We start from the raw sequence: 21,168 nt of genomic DNA on the forward strand, positions 1-21,168 counted from the left end.
TTTAAGTGAGGGAGGGTTGTGCAAAGTCACCTGGTTCACTATCTCCTCCAGAGTCTTCTGGGTCCAGGGGTAAGATAAAGATCAGGACAGCTGGAGATGATTTCAGATTCAGTAGGAGACCTTGGTCATTTTAAGCTAAGGTCATTGCCAACCCTTACTTTGTCTGGCCTATAGTGGGAGCTTAATAAATGCTTATGGATTGATGGACTAGCTTTTTGGTTTTTATATACCATATAGATTCTCTCTCTCTCTCTCTCTCTCTCTCTCTCTCTCTCTCTCCATATATATGTGTGTGTGTGTGTGTGTGTGTGTGTGTATATATAATGTTTTATAGCATATTGTATATTTTATGCATATATGAAGTTTTATATATAAATACATATATAAATAAATGTATAAAATGTATATCTGTGTTTGTGTGTGTATATCTGCATATACAAAATACGATATACCTAGCATAATTCTTGGTTTAATAAATCCTTGAATTTAATTTAATTTTCATCAAACACAATATAAATCATTTTTATTAGCATCAAAACGATCCATCTTTTATCTAACAATTTAATTACTTCCATGGCTCTGGGATCTCATCGGTGTCAGTGCTCCCCCTCCTGGCACAGAACACAAATACCAGCTCAGGCTGTGTGATTTGGGGCCAGATCTTTCCACAAATCCTCCTTAGAGGCTCGACCCAGCTAACCAGAGAACTTCCTTTGCTTCTCTGAAGATTCCTTGCAGTACTTGGACTTTCCATCTATAATCTATATATCCTTGGTGGTGACTAATAATTATTCATTGACAATAAAACTAATGATAGCTCACCTTTATTAATAAATAGCTGACACTGGAAAGGGAGCGTGAAATAAAGAGAACTGATGCTAGAAGGCAACTCGGCCATGGAATATTAAAGCCAACTTTTAGGACTAAGAAGGGACCAAAGAGCAGCCAATCTGACCCTCTAATTTAACTGTGAGTTTACATTCAAGGTATGGAATGAGAATGGTGGAGGAGGTGACTTTCCAAGGTCCCCTCCATCTCAAGGATCTGATGGTATTAAAAATCAAGTAACTCATCCAAAGTTACATAGATAGCTATGGCTTGAGTCCCCTTGACTTTGAGGTAGCCCCCCTCCCCCATGCCTGCCATGGACCCTGTATTTCCCTGGACCCTTCATGTTCCCTGGTTGCCCTTAAGGCTTCCTCCATGAATTCACCTTCTTGATCACTCTAGCTGCTAATCTGACACAAGGAGAGCACTGAATCAGATACTAGATGCTTGATTCTGGGCAAGTCATTTAACCTCAATTTTCTCAACTATAAAAATAGGAATAACATCATCATAATCATCACCCATGGTTGCTGTGAGGATCAAATGAGATCATGTTTGAAAAGTGCTGAGCTAAGGGTCTGGCACATAGCAAGGGCTTTAAAAATGTTTATTTAAAGACAAAGTGGTACAGTAGATAGAGCATTAGACATAAGATCAGGAAGACCAGGATTCAAATCCAGTCTTGAACATGAGCAAGTTGTGACCTTGAGCAAGTTGCTTAACCTGTTTCCTCATCTATAAAGAGAAGATAATGGTCCCTGCCTCACTGGGTTGTTGTTAAGATCCAGTGAGACCTCATCTAACCTTTCTGGAGAGCAATTTGGAACTATACCCAAAGGGCAAAAAAAAAAAACTATGCATAGCCTTTGATCCAGCAATACCACTACTGGGTCTATACCCTGAAGAGATGATGAAAAAGGGTAAAAATATCACTTGTACAAAAATATTCGTAGCAGCCCTGTTTGTGGTGGCAAAGAATGAGAAATCAAGTAAATGTCCTTCAACTGAGGAATAGCTTAGCAAACTGTGGTATATGTATGTCATGGAACACTACTGTTCTATTAGAAACCAGGAGGGACAGGATTTCAGGGAAGCCTGGAGGGATTTGCATGAACTGGTGCTGAGTGAGATGAGCAGAACCAGAAAAACATTGTACACCCTAACAGCAACATGGGAGTGATGTTCAACCTTGATGGACTCACTCATTGCATCAGTGCAACAATCAGGGACAATTTGGGGCTGTCTGCAATGGAGAATACCATCTATATCCGGATAAAGAACTGTGGAGTTTGAACAAAGACCAAGGACTATTACTTTGAATTTAGAAAAAAAAAAAAAACCTGATATCTTTTTGTCTGATCTTGCTATCTCTTATACTTTATGTTTCTTCCTTAAGGATATGATGTCTTTCTCATCACATTCAATTTGGATCAATGTATACCATGGAAACAATGTAAAGACTGGCAAATTGCCTTCTGGGGGGTGGGAGAGGGGAAAAAAGATTAGGGGAAAAATTGTAAAACTCAAAATAAATAAAACCTTTATAATTCAAAAAATAAAGTGCTTCACAAACTTTAAAAGTATTAGTTTGTATCACTCTTACTATAAAAAACTGGGATTTATGGGGTATTCAGGGAGGACTTCCCCCTGGGGTGAGGGCTTAAGGATCCCTTTTCAGTGTTGCTCATACACCTGTGGTGTCCACCAGTCATCCAACTCTCACCTGTGGGCAGTGGCCACACCCTGGTAAAACCAGGCAGATAGGCTAGACTAGGTTGAGGGTATCTGACAGGCCCCAAATTTGTCAGTGAATTAAGGGTGTATCTGTCCCAAGCATGTGAAGACTTATGGTGAAATGGGCAAGATGAAAACAATTTGTTCTAGTGACTGAAGCAGACATTGGTCAGATATTAAAGATGCCAAGGTCATCAATCAGGTCATGGCTAATCATTCTGACTTTTGTCCCACCATCATACTTCAGTGACTCTGGATGAGAGTGAGGAAAACTCTGGGAAACTCTGCCTTGTTTAATTCCAATTCACTCAGGAGTCAAGACATCACCTGTGATGTTAATGATCCAATTCAAAAAACTAAGGCAGAACAGCAACAATAAGAAATAGAGAATTAACTTGCCTATGGTCACACAGAATTCTGGACTAGAATACAGCCTATCTCATCTGAAGTAAGTTCAACTCATCAATCATTTTAAGTCTTTCTTATTTGCAGCATAGGAGACAACTAAGTGGCTCAGTGGATAGAGTGCTGGAATCTGGAAGGTCTGAATTCAGATCCAGTCTCAGACACTGTATGAGCCTGGTCAAGTCACTTAAGTCTTTGCTTTAATCCACTGAAGGAGGAAATGGTGAATCATTCCATTATCTTTGTCCAGAAAACCCCAAGGATAGGATCACAGAAATGTTGCTGAGACTGAACAACATTTGTTAGGTGGAACAGAATGAATGAGTGAATGAAAAACATTTCTTAAAATATTTACTAAATGCTACACTGTGCTAAGTGGTAGCACAAATAAACAAAGAGTTCTTGCCCTTGGAAGCTTACATTCTAATGGGGGAAGGCAGCATATAAAGGGAGTGGTAGACAGCAGGGGCACTTTGAACTAGAAATATTAAAAAGCTTGTGGAGAAGGATATTGGCCTAATCTATCCAGGAACAATGGTAGAGTTGATTTTATTATGGCTCTTGGTTCAGTAACTGGTGTTGGAGTTGGGAGAGTGAAAAATGGGTTGGGAGCTGTTGGGTGAGGTTAAACTTCAGAGGCTATGGAGCAGAGAGACCAGCGAGTTCTGAGTGCAAGAGATAGAGCAATTAGTTTCACAAGGAGCCTATTCTTGGCTTTCCACTAAGAAGACAGTGTATTGACAGATTTATAAACATGTTTTTCTCCTCCTGCATTTGTATTTTTCAGAATAAATTAATCTGTTGCCACTATGATTTGTCAAACAGTGACTTGTGACTTTGGCTATCTCAAGTTACCCTTTTTACCCACCTGACTAAATAAAAAGAACAGAGAAAATATACTTTCTGTCCTAAAAAACTCTGTGTTGGACCCTGAACCTGCCCAGGAAAAGTACTCGCTCTCTCTCTTCTGAAGTCTTTTTTGAAACACATCTCTTTGACTCTGGCTCACTTTGTCTGTCTCCCTCCCTCCCTTCCTTCTTTCCTTCCTTCCTTCCTTCCCTCTTTCCTTCTTTCCTTTTTAACATCCCCTTCTCTTACCTACATAGGTCATTGAAATTTATTATTATAGCCCTCTGAGCCTCTCAGGTGGAGAACCAAGAATTCTTTTAATAAACCACCATAACAACTGGGAGCAAAGGGTTCTGTAATTCAGCTGCAAATGACATCTGAAAATGAGATTATAACATTTACTCCAAAGAGTTTATGCACACAGCCATGGAACACACACAGCCATGAAATGAAACAACATGTCCATTCATCTCACAAAGCAAAGAAAGGTTATGTTTCGGGGAGGATGAGACAATAAGTCAATCTGGGCTCAGCAAACTTGGTTCAATAAAAGGAATTTTCAGGGCAACCTCATTAGCTCTGCTAGTACTGGTAGTCATCAGCACCCTGGAATGCCAACTGTGGGGGAGGCTAATGAAGCCTGACCTGGAAAACAGAAGCTGCAGTCCTCCATCATGAATCTGTGGAAAGAATACAAACTTCTCAATAACCATGTAAACCTTAATCTCCTCATCTATAAAATGGGGGTGATAATAATGTACTTTTCATATAACTTATCAGAAAAGTATTTTTTGCAAATATTATTGCTATGTAAATATTTTTTTCTGATTGAAACTTCAGTGCAGGAGAGCCTGAAACCACTACCGCATTAGAAAGTAGTAGAAATCATTCAGCCAGCATATTGAACACTTACCATGTGCCAGGAACTGGACTAGGTACTAAGAACACAAATAAATAAAAATTAAATAATTCCTGCCTTCAAGAAGTTTATATTCTACTGATGGGAAACAAGGAGGAAATAGATATAAAATACTGGACCAAAAAAATAACAGTTTAACATCACCCAGTGAGAATCTGTGGCAGGCCAGTTTTCAGGATTCCAGGTCTGGTCCTCTAGCCCCTGAGTCATCCAGCTGCTTCCTTCCGAGGTTATTGAACTAGATGCCTCTAAGGCTATTTCTATATCTACATTCAATAGTTGAAACCCTCTTCTGATTCTAGTACTGTCTACTCTAACATGCTCTGTGTTCTAAGGATCCTTCTATTGCTTAATAATCTGGATTCTAAGGTCCTTCCCAGCTCTGAAATCCTGTCTTCTATGTCCAGTGTAAGATTCCTTCCTGCTCTTAACATTTTATAACTTTGTGTTCACTAAGTGAGGTTTACAAATTACTATGTCTGTGAACTATGTTTTTTTTTTTTGGTATATCCCTGACCACAAATAAATTAGATTAAACTTTCCAGTATCTTATGATAGTTATTAGGATAAACTGTACACTATTCTCTTTACATAATAAAGTATAGTCTTATATTATGTTATTAATGCTGATGAGTTTAAAATTATTCTTCTACCTTATAGTCATACAGTTCTTCTCATCATCTAATAAAAGGGATGATAAAGGCCATCTATAAACATAAGGTTTAAATGTTTAATTTTAGTAGGCACATAAAAAGGGCCTCAAGAGGATCTCAAAGTTGCTGAACTGACACAGTCACTCAATTTTTTTCTGCCCTTGAAAAACAGTAGAATATAGAGCAAGGTAAATCCTAGCAGGTCAAAGCTAGAAGGGATCCCAGATCAAGGACAGAGAATATCAGAATCGAAAGGGACCTTAAAAGATAAAATGCCAAGACTGAATGGAACCACAGAAAATAAAACATAGAAGTGGAAATGACTTTAGATCATAGAATGTCAGAGCGAAAAGATAACTTTAAAGATCATATAAATACAACACCTACTTTTTTTTCATCGATATATTTCCTCTTGATATACACTTACCAAGAAACATCTAAATAATTCCCCAACTTGTACATTCTCTGAAAACAGTTAAGTCAAACCAACCTAATGACTTGATTGTGTAAACACTTTCCACTTTTGCATGTCTCTGGCCTTGTGTTCTGGGACTACCACCCCAAAACACCATTAGCACTGACAGACTCAGTTCCCAGAGAGAAGTTGTTTTCTTCTCCTCATTCAGAGATCTAGGGGGGATAACACTGACTGGTTAGGAGTAGTTTAGGATACTCAGTTCTATCAATATGATTTCCCTATTTATTTTTTTTTTTGCAAGGCAAATAGGGTTAAGTGACTTGCCCAAGGCCACACAGCTAGGTAATTATTAAGAGTGAGGCCAAATTTGAACTCAGGTACTCTTGACTCCAGGGCTGGTGCTCTATTCACTGCACCACCTAGCCTCTCCTCCCTACTGATTTTCAGTTGATATTATTTAGTCAATCAGAATTAATCAGCTTTAAGAAATAGGTATTTATTAAGGTTTTATAATAGGAACAGTTAATATCCTCAAACCACTCATTCACAAGTACATGGGCTCTAGAGAAAAGTGTACCCTGGAGCATATATGGCAAGGATATAAGTCACCATGCCCAACCACTAGAACTTTTCTGCCTTTGGCTAAGTCTCCACAAGATTTTCCTTAGTTAGGGTGTGCAGCTTTCTGCTGAGCTCTTTTTTTTGTCTTGAAGTTGCCTTTTCACAATTTCTAATGTATGCTTCATTCAGGTAGTGTTCTTTAAAGGACATTGCTGAGATGTTCATGGAAAATCTAAAATCTTCTAATCTTTCAACATAAGATCATCCTCTAATTAAAATGGGGTGAGGGTGGGAATAGATACAGAAGCTTTCTCTTCTCCACCAAGCAATTCCCTCTCAGGGGCTTGGTTGGAACTGTTTCCACCAGGAAGTAGGCAGACCCTAGACTAGGTGTCTGAAGACTGCTACTAATTCGTTTTGCTGCTCCTCTAATGGTTCTTCTGAGCTTATGCATCTCACAAAGTCAATGATGCATCCCATCTTTGATATTCACTCACCTGAAATGGGTAAAGACTCAATAAACAGAAAGAAATAACAAAAACAAAAGCAAAAGCAAAGAAACATACCACTATATGTAATTGGAAAACAAATAAAATATTTATAAAAGTAAAAAAAAAAAACAAAGAAAGCCAATTTGCCAATCTATAAGCATCCATTAAGTAAGGCCCCATGTTAAACTGAAAATACAAAGAAAGGCCAAAACAAAACACAATCCCTGCCCTCAAAGAGCTTAAATTCTAATAGGGGAGGAGGCAATATGTACATAATTAGCTACATATAGCACACAGAGAGAGAGAGAGGACGATAGTAATATGAAAAGGGAAGACATTATTATACAGTCATGCTCTGAATGCCCTTCTGTAAAAGATGAAATTTGTTCTGATTATTGAAGGAATCTAGGAAAACTAAGAGGCAACAGTGAGGGAACAGAGTTCCAGGCATGATGGACAGGCACTGCAAAAACACAGATATCAGAGTCATATTCAAGGAACTGTACTGCATGAAGAGAAGTGAGGAATAAAAAGGCTGAAAAGATAGGAAGAGGGCAGGTTGTGAATGTATGCTGGATTGGTGCAAGGGGAGACTTGAGAAGGGAGACCAGTTAGACTACTGCAATAGTGCAGGATGAAAGGTGATGTGGTTCACTGTATGAGAAGGAGATATCTACAAGGGAAGATGTGAAGATAGAAATGACAAGTCTGGAAGATGGTCTAGTGATGTGTGTTGAGCACAAGTGGGGAATGAAGGATGATATTGAGGTTTCCAGTATATGGAGACAATGGCAATGCCTTTGATAGTGATAGGTAAAGGGAGGAAGCTTAGGAGGAAAGATAATGACCAATTTTTTGATCAATTCAATGACAATCATTCCAAAGTACCAAAGATGAAGTATTACATTTTTCTCCTTTGAGAAATGTGATGGACTTAAATGAACACTGAGAAATATATTTTTAGAGTGGTCTGTACAGGAATTTTTGATTGACTATATATCTCCATTATGAGAGTTTTATATATCTTTTTTTATTCAAATTAGTGGAAAGAATGAGGAGGAAAGAAAATAAATGATATTTAATGAGATGCCTATAGGACATAAGTTTAAGATGTCCAAGAGGCAGTTGAAGATGATTTTAGCTTAGTTAATTGGAGAAGTATTTGCATAAAGCACTTGCAAAAAGTGGATAATTGAATCTGTAGAAGAAAATTGGATCAGTATGTGAGATGGTAAACAATAAAAAAAGGGGCATCAAGGACAGAGCCTTGAGGCACAGTCAAATTTAGATAATGAGTCAGAAAAGGAAACTGAGGAGCAGTCAGACCAGAAGGACAAGGACAGGAAAGAGTAATACAAAAATGTAGAGAGAAGGGAAAATGCTGAAGGAGAAGGTGACCAACTGTTTCATAGGCTACAATGAAGTCAAGAAAGATCAAGATTTGTCTATTAAGAGATCACTGGTAACTTTGGAGAAGGAAAATTCCAATGAATGATGATATTAATCAGAATACAGGAGGGTTTAGAAGGAAAGGGAAAAGAGGAACTTAAGGCACCTATTGCATATGGCTTTCTTCTAGGGAAGGAAAAAGAGTTATAATACAATAGCTAGCAAGAATTGAATCAAGTGAGGGTGTTTTTTTTTCAGGATGGAAGAGACATGAATGTGTAGGCAGCTGGGAAGAAATCAGGAAATAGAGAAACTGAAATTTAGAGAGAAAGTATGGAGATATTAAAAGGGGTGATCTGGTGGAGATCATTTGGAGATTGGTAAGAAGAGTCTTTTCATCTGAGAATTAAGTGGAGGAAATTTTCTTTTTAAAAAAATAATATTTTAATTTTTCCCAAATGCATGTCAAAACAATTTTTAACATTCATTTTTTTAAATTTTGAATTCCAAATTCCCTCATTCACTCCTCTCCTCTCTCTCAGAGACAGTAAGCAGATTTGTTATGGGTTATGACTGAACATCATACAAAACTTATTTTCATAATAGGTTGTGAAAGAAAATACAAACAAAAAATATCATGAAAACTATACAGAAAGTGAAAAATTGTATGTTTTGATTTGCATTAAAACTTTATCAGTTATTTCTTTGGATGTAGATGGCATTTGAGTTCTTTTGAATTGCCTTAGGTAATCGTATTGCTAGAAGAGCTAAGTCACTCATAATTGAACATCATACAATGTTATTATTATGTACAATGTTCTCCTGGTTCTTTCTGCTCATTTCACTTTTCATCAGTTCACATTAAGTCTTTCTAGAGTTTTCTGAAATCATCCTGCTAGCCATTTTTTAAAGCTCAACAGAATTCTATTACAATCATATATAAATCTATATAAAATTATATGCTTGTTCAGTCATTTCCCAATGACGGACAATCCTGCAATTTCCCATTCTTTACCCTAAAAAGAGCTGTTGGGGCGACTAGGTGGCACAGTGGATAGAGCACCGGCCCTGGGGTCAGGAGTACCTGAGTTCAAATCCGGTCTCAGATACTTAATAATTACCTAGCTGTGTGGCCTTGGGCAAGCCACTTAACCCCATTGCCTTGCAAAAACATACATACATACATACATACATAAGTAAATAAATGAATGAATGAATAAATGGATGAACGAATAAATAAATATAAATGAATGAATGAATAAATAAACAAAAAGAGCTGTTAACAGATATTTTTGCATAAAAAGATCCTCCCCCCCTTTAAATCTCTTCTAGATACAGATCTAGTAGTGCTATTGCTGGATGAATTTTATACCCCTTTGGACCTAGTTACAAACTGCTCTCCAGAATAGTTAGTTGGATCAGTTCACAACTAGTGGAGAAGATTTTCAAGGAAAATGCCTGAGTGATGTGAGATTAGGAAGAAGAGAGAAGAGAGTTCTCTACAGATGTTCTCAACTTATTTGGAGAAATTTGAAGCAAAGTCCTTGGCTGAGCTGGTATTGGGGAGAGATTATGCTGGGAGAGAGGCTTGAGGAAAGATGAAAAGGTTTGGAACAGCTTTGGTGGAAAGTAGAATAGTGAATCAAGTAAGGAGACCTAAAGCACGAGTCTGACCACGTCATTCCCCTACTCAGTAAACTCCAGGACCCTCCTATCACCTGCAGGATCAAACAAAAAATACTGTTAAGCTTTTAAAGCCCTTCCTAAACTTCTTCCTTCCCATCTCTCCAGTCTTAGACTCCAGTCCTTTACACATACTCAGTTATGTTGCCGGGCCTTCTTACTTGTTCTATTCCCAGTCTTTCCCTGGCTGTCCCCTATCTGGCCCCTCTCCTTGTCTCTCTTTTTCTGCTTTCCCTAGCTTCCTTCTTTAAGAGGGCTTTTCAGGTTTCCCTTAATGATAATGCTTTCCTTTTGATATTGCCTCAATTTCCCCCCTATATATCTTGCCTGCACCTGTCTGCATCTTATCTCCTCCATTAGTCTTGAGCTTCTTGAGAACAGAGGCTGCTTTTGCTTTTGTTTTTTAATCCTCAGCATTTAACACACTGTCTGGCACACAGAAAGCACATAATAAATGCCTTTTGGTTTAACAAAGTTGTAGGTAATGTACATAGTTTTCTCCTGACTGTTTGATTCATTCATATTCCATATCACTTTATATCTTCCCCCATTTCTTTTGAAATAGAGAAAATATTAGACAGAGAAATATGTCATGCTAAATTTTATTTTCTTCTGTGCTGGCCTTGCATATCCTATGGACTTCTGATTTCTATCCCATTTATCTAGATAAATAGCTCCATTGTGAGCCACCTGCAGGGGCTGAGATGTAACTCTCAACTCCTTCTCCAAACTCACCCCAGGGCTATCCCACTGAAGAGGAACACTGAAATGTAAACCCACTGGGATGGTAGGTTTACCCTTTCCCCTAAATCCTCCCTTACCCCTTTCCCAGCAACATGCACTGCTCCCCTATTTAAAACCTGCTTTTATCAGCCCAGTTACAACACTTTGTAACTGTCCTTTACTTTCCTTCTTTACTGTTTATCTCCTGCTGCTCCTACTAATTACCTTGTACTTTCTTGCTTGCTTTTTTCCCCAGAGGATCAGCCCAGTCTTTACTTCTCTCTCCTTTAGCTTCTGCCAATCATGATAATAGGTAATAAATCTTTTTGTCTCTAAATATGTCTGCATCAAGAGTCAGTTTTCATGTGAACTAATATGGTCTCAAACCTAAAACTAAGCCACAAACCAACATTTTTCTCTTCCTTCCTTCCCTTTTTCCCCTTTTTTCCTCCTTCCTTCCTTCCTTCTTCCCTCCTTCACTTCATTCCTCCCTCCTTCCCTCCCATCCTTCCTTCTTTCCCTCAGAATAACAACATACTTCATTTTTTTCAGATATTCCCAAACCAACGGGTCATATATTGCATTTCTAGCTCTTATAACATAGACTGCTACTATGACTATTTTAAATATATGAATCTTTTCTTTAAGTTCTTGACTATCTTGGGGAATAATCCCAGTAGTGGACTCTGGGGAGCACAGGCTAGAACTGATTTAGTAACTTTTTTGCATTCTCCTTAATAATTGTTGAGAATCCACCCACCCCCTCATTTTTGAGGAGTAGATAATTGAGGTCCACAGAATGGAGCGTCTTCACCAAACATGCAAATAGTGAATCTACTAAAGAATGAAGAGTTAGAAAGAGTTGTGAGTACATAGGGCAATGAGTCAGATCAGATCTGTCAGGAAGCAGAAGGCTAAGATTGTATGATCTCCCGAGGCCTCTTCTATAGCTTTTTAATTCTGCAAATTTTCCAATTTTCTGCTCTCATAAGACCCTGGTGTTCACACAATGAAATTTCTCAGGTACATCAAAGCTCAAGAGAGTGTGAAGCTTGCTCAGTTTATTCTAGAGCTTCCTGCTCCTGGTATTGGGATAATGGGATGGGGCAATCTTTTTCCTCTCCTAAAGAAATCTTTGGATAATGATACTGAGCATTAGAAAAACCCAAGTCTTTTCACTTCTGCTCAAACAATAGTATTGAATATGCTTAGGATATCAAGGTCCTTCCTAATATCAAATTAAGAGCATCAATTTTAATTGGTCTGACAGGACAGCTCTGCTAGATAAGGATTCTGGAATAAATCAATTCAGCATTTTCTAAAGCATATGAAAGCTCAAAAGAAGCCAGAGTGAACAGAGTTCCCTGTTGATATGGGTGAGTATGGATGGAGGTAGGGAAGGAGGATGATACAGAGGAAGGAAAAGATGGGAAGGAAAGAGAGAGATAGAGAAACAGAATTTCTGTGATTCTGTAATTTGTCTTGCAAGACTGCAAGTAAATAGCACATGAGAATCACCCAAAGGGTAATGGAGACATGCAGGGTAGGAGTGAACAGTCTGCTTTTTTGCTTTTTACAAACAAGGTACTGACAAGGAGAAGCAGTGTAATGGATGTCATCAAGGGAATGTACAACCAAAAGATGGCAAGGGGGGGGGATGACCAAGGGATAGCCCATATGTTCCATTGATATTTCGTGATGCTAAGATAAGTGGAAAAATCTCCACCTGATTCAATTCACACACATCCTGTGGTGAACCTAAAGGATGATATGGACAAGAATTGCACAAGATAGGCAGGCATGGGTGGGTTGCTATCTGCAAGACTAAATAAAATACCCACATTATGGAGCTGGCAGATCCATTTCAAAGTCTGACTGAGTGATTTTTATGCTGTGGGAAAAGTACTATATTTGCAGCCAGAGGATGTAGGTTTGAATCTTGACTGCTAATTATGACCTTGGGCAAACACATCTTCTCTGGGTTTCAATTTCCTCATCCACAAAATTAGGAAGGTTGGATTATATAAAAATCCTTTACAACTCTATATCATTTGAGCCTATAATAAAATGTCAAAAGAGACTTTAGAATATAGAATGTTAAAACTAAACAGGCTTAGAAACATAGAATGTGTGGTAGGATTATGGAACACACAAAATATAAGAAATATCATCTTAGGACATAAAATATTAGAGTTAGAAGGGTCATAAAGACCATTAAGTCCCTCCTTTTTACAGAAAGTGAAACTGAAGCCTAAATAATCATATAGCATTTAGGGTCCTCCACCTCCACTTTTTTGTTTAATATATCTGTTCTGAATCCCATGTTCTTCTCCAATAAGTCTGACTAAGGACACAGCAGAGATGAAGAATAGAATCCAGGGCTACTGATGCTTTTTCCATTACCTTGGCAACAGGGCCTTGGAATTGGTCCTGGTACCATAAATCCTATTCAATGGACTTTGAAAATAGCAATTTGGCTAATTGCCCAGTTGTGTACACAACATTCAATATTAACAAAAGAGTTGTCAAACTTTTTCTTTGATATAAAAAAATTTACATATAACATCTCCATGTTTACAAAATACTTAATAATATATTATCTCATTTGAGTCTCTTAACAATCCCATTATCTCCCTTTTACAGTTGAGGAAACTAAGATTGGATGTTAATTGACTTGTCAATGGTCTCACATAGTCAGTAATAGGATTGAACTCAGATTCCCCAGCATTCTAGAGACTGCACCTTCCCTCATATGTCTTCCTCTCTTCCCTACTCAAGCATGTAAGATGAAATTCTGACTGACAAGTTCATTCATTCTCATTTGAAAATGATCAGTAAGGGATGTCTACATGTTAACAAAAGTTAAATCATAAGTTAAAGGAAAAAAATCTCTAATGATTAATGTCAAACATCATTGAGCATGTGAGATGCTATAATCAGTGAAACTGCACCAAGTAAGTATAATTATACATACTTTAAAAAGATATCCTAGGTAGTAGTTATATTAGATCTTTGAAATAAGGGCTCCAAGCTTAATAGCCCACCCATTATAACAATAATTCCTATTTATTTCTATGACACTTTAAGGTCTACAAAGTACTTTCTTCATAACAGTTTTGTCAATAAAAGAAATGGAAAGGGGAAGGATCTGGTACCCTCTGCACAGTTTTTAAAGGGCATTGAATTAGTCAATTAGAGGCAGGTTGCATGTGTCCAATGAGAGTAATAACAAAATCAAAGAACCCCACTGAAAGTGATCTTAGGGATCCCACAGTTCACTATTCTAATAGGTATTCCCCTAGAATTCTTGACAATCATCATAAATCCCTCTCTTGAAGACCTTCTTTAATAAACACTCCCTCCTGAAGCAATCCCCTCAACTTTTGGGCTTTGCTCTTCTTTTCCTCTTCTCTCACCCCATCCCACTCTCCCACACCTCCCCCCAAAATACACAAACACACACAGATACACACACTTAGCCCTCCGTGACCCTTCTTCCTCCTGCCATCCCTCCAAGCCTCCCTATGTCCATTCTCACCAGGGGTGTGCTAGAGCCAGCCAATTTAACAAAGTTTATTGTCAAATTTTCAATCTGAGTACTTCAACTCAAAAATACAAATACTTCAACTCAAATCTACAAATCAGGCTTAATTTATTATTTTGTTGATTGTCTAGACTTAAGAAAGTGATGGAGAAAATATTAATTATGCAGGTTAAACTTAAAAATATGTGCTCACCCTACCCCCAAAGCTTGTTAAACACTTACCATACATCACTGATCCCAACACCCCACACCATGCATTAATGTGTCTCTTTCCTTTTCTCTCATTGCATTCTTATGGTTTAATGAAATAAACACTAAGTTTAAAGTCAGTCAATGATAAGAAGTATTTATTAAGATCTTATTATATGCTAGGCACTGCCCATTGACAAGTAGGGAAAATAGGGTGAGGAGGATGGAGAGAGTGGGAATTGGGGGAGGGAAGAAATGAGAGAGGGACAGACAAAAATAGCCACAGGGGAATGCCCAGACTATGGAGGAAAGAGCCATGGCTGACCAGGAGGCCCTCCTTAAATGGAGGTCCTAGGGAAATCAGAAAGAGCAGTCAAAGGGGCAGTGAATGAGAACTGAGGATGAAGAGCTGAGGCACAGTAGGGAAGCCTGCAATGTAGCTGGTCTGGACACAGGCTTTAATTTAATCCAAGCTCTGCCACTTATTCCCTGGGTGAATTTTAGCAAAACACTTCTAGCACCATCTCCCAGCATAGTTGTGGGGACCAAATGGGATCATATATTAAAAATGACACATACATGTCAGCTAACAATGTAGTTAGTATTGTTAAGTAATGAGTATCACAAGGGCTAGAGGAGCTGGGCTCTCATCAACAGAACTTGGTCTTAAGATTGGTATTAAAGATTTCCCTCCAAAATTTCTCAGGATGTGTTCCCTCCCATCCAAGGTTTACACTTGACAACTTTAGAATTTGGTTCATTCCTACAAAAAAAAAACAGAAAACAGACTTCAAGCACTAGGGATAAAAATACATTCAATACTGTTCAGGTTTGTTTATTAACCCAATGAAAAACACAAAGGACTCACACCTAAGCCCATAAACAGACATGAAAATTAACCTTCCCTCTCCATTAAGTCTTTTAAAAAGATTTTATTTAAGAAAATGGGGTTCAGTGACTTACCCAAGGTCACACAACTAGGCAATTATTAAGTGTCTGAGGCCAAATTTGAGATATGGTCCCTGATTCCAGGGCTGGTGCTGTATCCACTGAGCCACCTAGCTGCCCCTTCATTAGGTCTTCACCTACAAGTCATTTATGAGGAGGGAAGACATTCCAGACTTGGGGGACCAGCTATGCTAAGACACAGATATGAGAGAGGAAATATCCTAGTCAAGAACTAGCAAGCAAGTCTGACCACAGTGGTGGGGGAATTATATTGTTAAGGGCTATAAAAGTCAAATCAAGGAACAGAAGAAAAAAAGCACTTGGCACCAACAGGGAGGCAAAATTCCTCCAAACATATATAAGCTATACAATGCACAGCACTCGTGCTCAAAGGTTCATTGGTTCTACTATGCTTTTGTCTCTTTCCCTTTATGTTTTTCAGCATAGCTTCTACCAATTACTCCATTTTCATGGAACTTGTTGTTGGGTACAAAAGTTCCTCAGCTTTATCTTCCCCGTCTGGCATTGGCTCCTTAATGACTATGGTTAACATGGAAAGGTCCATGGTTCCCTGGAGAGGCTTGATAGGTACCTAGTAGTCCTCCATCCAATGACCCTACCTATAAATCTCTCTCTCAGTCTCTCTGTCTCTCTCTCTCTCTCTGTCTCTCTCTCTCTCTCTCTGTCTCTCTCTCTCTCTCTCTCTCTCTCTCTCTCTCTCTCTCTCTTCCTCTCTGTATCCCTCCATAATTTTCTAGTCTCTGAAGTCTTATATGCAGCTCCCTTTAAAATACCAAACAAGAAACTTCTGGGACAGAAACAAGATGATGGCACAAAGCTAGCATGCTCCTGGAGCTTTCCCTACCAAAGATAAATGAAGCCTCCACTCTGAATTCACACTACAGATCCCACCAAGAAAAAGAAAATATTTAAACAAGTTTTCAACCCTAGATGAACCCTGAACCATGAAAACACTGGGATAAAAGACAGGACTGGGTTGGGAACAATCCTCTGTTAAGTCAGAACCTGGACATAAATGTAGAAAAAAAAAACTCTTCAAAGGCAAGGCCTGGACTTCATGGGCAACATCTTGGCCAGCAACAAGCCAGGGATCAGACCTCAGCCCCAACAAAAATAAAAGCTTGGATCTATACTCCATATACCCTAGAAGCAGAACTAAAACAATAAAGATGAACAAAAAATCTAAGAGTGTTCACTATAGAAAACTGCTTTATAAAGATAGCAATGCTATGTCTGAAGAAGAAAGTAGTGAAAAATCACTCACAGAAGTATCCAAAAAATCTATAAATTGGACTTAAATACAAACACTCATCAAAGAGCTTAAAAAAGAATTTAAAAACCAAAGAAGAGAGGGAAAAGAAAAATAGAAAAAAGAAATGAAAGTAATTCAGGGAAATTGTGAAATTTGACCAAAGAAATCAACTTGGTTAAAAGTAAAAATAATCAACTAGAAAAGGAAACACAGAAGCTAATTGAAGAAAATAACGTCCTAAAAATTATAATTGAACAATTAGAAAACAATGACTCTACAAGACAACAAGATTCCATCAAACAAAATAAAAAGGCTGGGGAAAAAATATAAAGAAAGAAAATGTAAGGTACCTTCTAGGGAAAATGAATGCCCTGAAAAATAGATCCAGATGAGACAATCTATGAATCATCAGACTACTAGAAATTCTAAAGAACCTGGAAAACATCATGCAGGAAATTATAAAGGAAAACTGCCCAAATCTACTAGAACAAGACAACAATATAACCATTGAAAGACTCCACAAAACTCCTCCAGAAAGAGATCCCAGGATAAAAAGTCCAAGGGCTGTGATAGCCAAATTCCAGAACCCTCAAATAAAGGAGAGAATATTACAAACAGCAAAAAGAAAACAATTCAAATACAAAGAGAACACAATCAGACTAACAGAGGACCTATCAACCTCAACACTGAAGGACTGGAAGAACTGTAATAACATATTTCAGAGAGCTAAGGACCTGGGATTGCAACCCAGAATGTACTGCCCTGCAAATTTCAGCATATACCATCAGGGGGAAAGATGGATGTTCAATGAAATAGAGGAAGTCCAGAATTTCTTGACACAAAGACCAGAACTGAACAGATAATTCAATTGTCAAACACATGACTGAAGAGTTGCATAAAAAAGGTAAATGAAAAGGGGACTGGAAGAACAAAACTGTTTTAAACAAATGTTGGTCAACTACCAAATTGTGTACAACCCAGAAAGGGAAGATATAACACTTCTGATTCTTTAGAACTTTATTTCTCTAAGGATAATTAGAGGGTGGAATATAATTGCAGAGAATGAGCCTAGATATGGATATAATTGGGTCTTGTCTCTCAATGGAAGAGGTCCAAGATAACATCAATAGGTTTGAGACTTTTTAAAAAGCCCTGGAAAAAAAGCAGGGGTGTTAACTTTAACTTATGACTCATTATACTTTGACTCACTTAATCACAAGGTACTAAGCACCTTGTCTAATGAGGGCATCATAAGCTGTGAGGACCTGAGACAGTGTCTCTGTTATTTACAATCATTTCTAAAGTTCTCAGTTGAGATCTCCAGAACCTCCCAGTACTTAGAGATCTTCAAGATTCTCTCAGTTAATTAGATCAGGGTTTGAAATAACTGGTGCTTCATTTGACAAGGGGTTAAGTACCTTGGGTGGGGAGGGCAAGAGGTAAAGTGTGAAAGAAAATAGGCCTGGGGGAGAAGCACAAATTGTTCAAGAAAGGATATGGATTTGAATGATACTTTGGCTTGTGAGGAGCATTGTGTGTACTTGAAAGATACTTGAAAAAGGGGATAAAGTAAAAATGATTATAATTATAATTTGATGCAATTTGAGTCAATGCTGCTTATCAAGCAATCAAGTAAACAATCTGTGATGATATCTAGATAATAGAAGCTTATCAAGCAGTCAAATAAATCGAACTGTGACTGATGATACCTGATTAATAATATTAGAGTGATAAATAATACCAAGGGAAGAGGCACAAAGATTTATAATTTTAGAGGGAAATAAGGGAGAATGTGAATGCTGAGTAAATTCTATTCAATAGATTTAGCCCAGTGAAGGAATAAAATACATTCCCACTTGAGTTTTAAAAATCTAACTTAATCTACAGGGAAGAGGGGGATTGGGAAAAGGAAAGATAAGGGGAGCAGAGATGGATATAAAGGAAGGCAAGGTATAAATGAAAATAAACTGAAAGTTAAATTTTTAAAAGAAAAGTCAAAGGGGGAAAGTGGTAAAATTTTGGTGAGGAGGAAAAAGAGAAAAGAAAGGAGATAAATATAAGTGGAGAAAGATAGCATGGAGGAAAATACAGAATTAGTAATCTTAACTATGAATGTGAATGGGATGAACTATCCCTTAAAATGAAAGTGGATAGCAGAATGGATTAAAAACCAGAATTCTACAATACATTGTTTACAAGAAACACATTTGAAACATAGAGATACACACAGGGTAAAGGTAAAAGGTTGGAGCAAAATATATTATGCCTCAGCAGAAGTAAAAAAATTAGGGTCGTGATCCTAATCTCAAAGTAAAAGCAAAAAATCAATCTCATTAAAAGGGATAAGGAAGAAAACCACATCTTCTTGAAAGGCACCATTGGAAATGAATCTACATCATTAATAAACATGTATATACCCAGTGGTACAGCATCCAAATTCCTAGAAGAAAAGCTGAATGAATCACAAGGAGAAATAGACAGCAAAACTTTAATAATGTGGGATCTCAATCTCCCTCTCTCTCAGAACTAGATAAATCTAACAACAAAATAAACAAGAAGGAAGTTAAGGTGAATAAAATCTTAGAAAACTTAGAAATGTTAGCAGTAGCAATAAGAGAAGAAAAAGAAACTGAAAATAATTTCCAGAATTGGCAATGAGAAAGAAAAACTTTCACTCTTTGCAAATGATATAATAGTATACCTAGGGAATCCAAGAAAATCATCTTAAAAACTCTTTGAAACAATTAACAAGGAAGTTAAGAAGTTGAATGAAATCTTAGAAAACTAGATATGATAGACCTCTAGAGAAAACTTAATGGGGATAGAAAAGAATATACCTTTTTCTCAACAGTACAAGGCACCTTCACCAAAACTGACCATGTACTAAGGCATAAAAACCTTAAAATCAAATGCAAATAGGGAGAAATAATAAATATATACTTCTCAGATGATGATGTAATAAAAATTATATGTAATAAAGGGTCAGGGAAAGACAAACCAAGAACTAATTGGAAATTAAATAACCTTATCTTGAATAATGAGTAGAAAAAATGGCAAATAATAAAAATAATCAATAATTATATACATGAAAATGATACTGAGACATTACACCAAAATTTATGGGATACAGCCAAGGCAGTTTTGAGGGGAAACTTTATAAAGGTTTTATGAATAAAACAGAGAAAGAAGAGCTCAATGAATTGGGTAGGCAACTAAAAAAGCTAGAAAAAGAACAAATTAAATATCCCCAATTAAATACCAATTAAGAAATTCTGAAAATCAAGGGAGAGATTAATAAAATGAAAAGCAAGAAACCATTGATCTCATAAATAAAACTAAGAGTTGGTTTTATGAAAAACCAATAAAATAGACAAACCTCTTGTTAATCTGATTTTTAAAAAGAAAGAAAATAACCAAATTACTGGATCTAAAATGAAAAAAGTGAATTAACCACAAATGAGGAGGAAATCAAAGAGATGATTCAGAGATACTTTGCCAAACTATATGCCAATGTATTGGACAACTTGAGTGAAATGGATAAATATTTACAAATATACAAACTGCCCATATTAACAGAAAAGGAAATAAATTACCTACATAAGCCCATTTTAGAAAAAGAAATTGAAGAAACTACCAATAAACTCCCTAAAAAAAAGTCTCCAGGTCCAGATGGATTTACAAGTGAAGTCTACCAAAGATTTAAGGAACAATTAATTCCTATTCTACATAAACTATTCTTAAAAAAATAGGAAAGGAGGGGCGGCTAGGTGGCGCAGTGGATAAAGCACCGGCCTTGGAGTCAGGAGTACCTGGGTTCAAATCTGGTCTCAGACACTTAATAATTACCTAGCTGTGTGGCCTTGTGCAAGCCACTTAACCCCGTTTGCCTTGCAAAAACTAAAAAAAAAAAAAAAATAGGAAAGGAAAGAGTTCTGCCAAACTCCTTTTATGAAACCTACATGGTGCTTGCTGATACCTAAACCAGGAAAAACCAAAGCAGACAAAGAAAATTATAGGCCAATCTCCCTAATGAATATTGACACAAAAATCTTAAATAAAATTTTCATCAATGAGACAACAGCAACCTGTTACTAGGATAATAAACCATGATCACGTTGGATATATACCAGGCAGGCAAGAAATGGTTCGACATTAGAAAACATTAAACATAATTAAACATACAGTAGTAAAACCAATGATCATCTCAATAAATGCTGAAAAAAGCTTTTGATAAAATACAACATCCATTCCTATTAAAAATCACCAGGAAAGTTTAGGAATAAATGAAGTTTTTCCTAAAATAATAAATAATATCTATCTAAAACCATCAACAAATATTATATGTAATGTGAATAAACTCAGAGCACTTCCAGTAAATTCAGGAGTGAAATAAGGATGCCCATTATCACCACTACTAGTCAATATAGTATTAGAAATGCTAGCAGTAGCAATAAGAGAAGAAAAGGAAATTGAAGGAATCAGAATTGGCAATGAGAATTTTCACTCTTTGCAGATGATATGATGGCATACCTAGAGAATCTGAGAAAATCATCTAAAAAAC

General features: G+C 37.1%; 1 protein-coding gene across 9 annotated transcripts in view; it reads right to left on the reverse strand.

Moving 5' to 3' along the window:
* Positions 1–21,168, reverse strand: part of PDYN (prodynorphin) — a 138,646-nt gene that overhangs the window by 71,454 nt on the left and 46,024 nt on the right. For 8 of the 9 annotated variants that reach the window (XM_074211180.1, XM_074211183.1, XM_074211181.1 and 5 more), the window contains one exon: positions 4,462–4,496. The gene's annotated coding sequence lies outside the window, so the exon portion shown is untranslated. Of the gene's footprint in view, positions 1–4,461; positions 4,497–4,879; positions 4,978–21,168 lie in introns of those variants that run through there. The other variant, XM_074211187.1, reaches the window with a different exon arrangement.

The sequence above is a fragment of the Macrotis lagotis genome, chromosome 1, assembly GCF_037893015.1.
Source record: "Macrotis lagotis isolate mMagLag1 chromosome 1, bilby.v1.9.chrom.fasta, whole genome shotgun sequence".
NCBI lineage: Eukaryota > Metazoa > Chordata > Mammalia > Peramelemorphia > Peramelidae > Macrotis > Macrotis lagotis.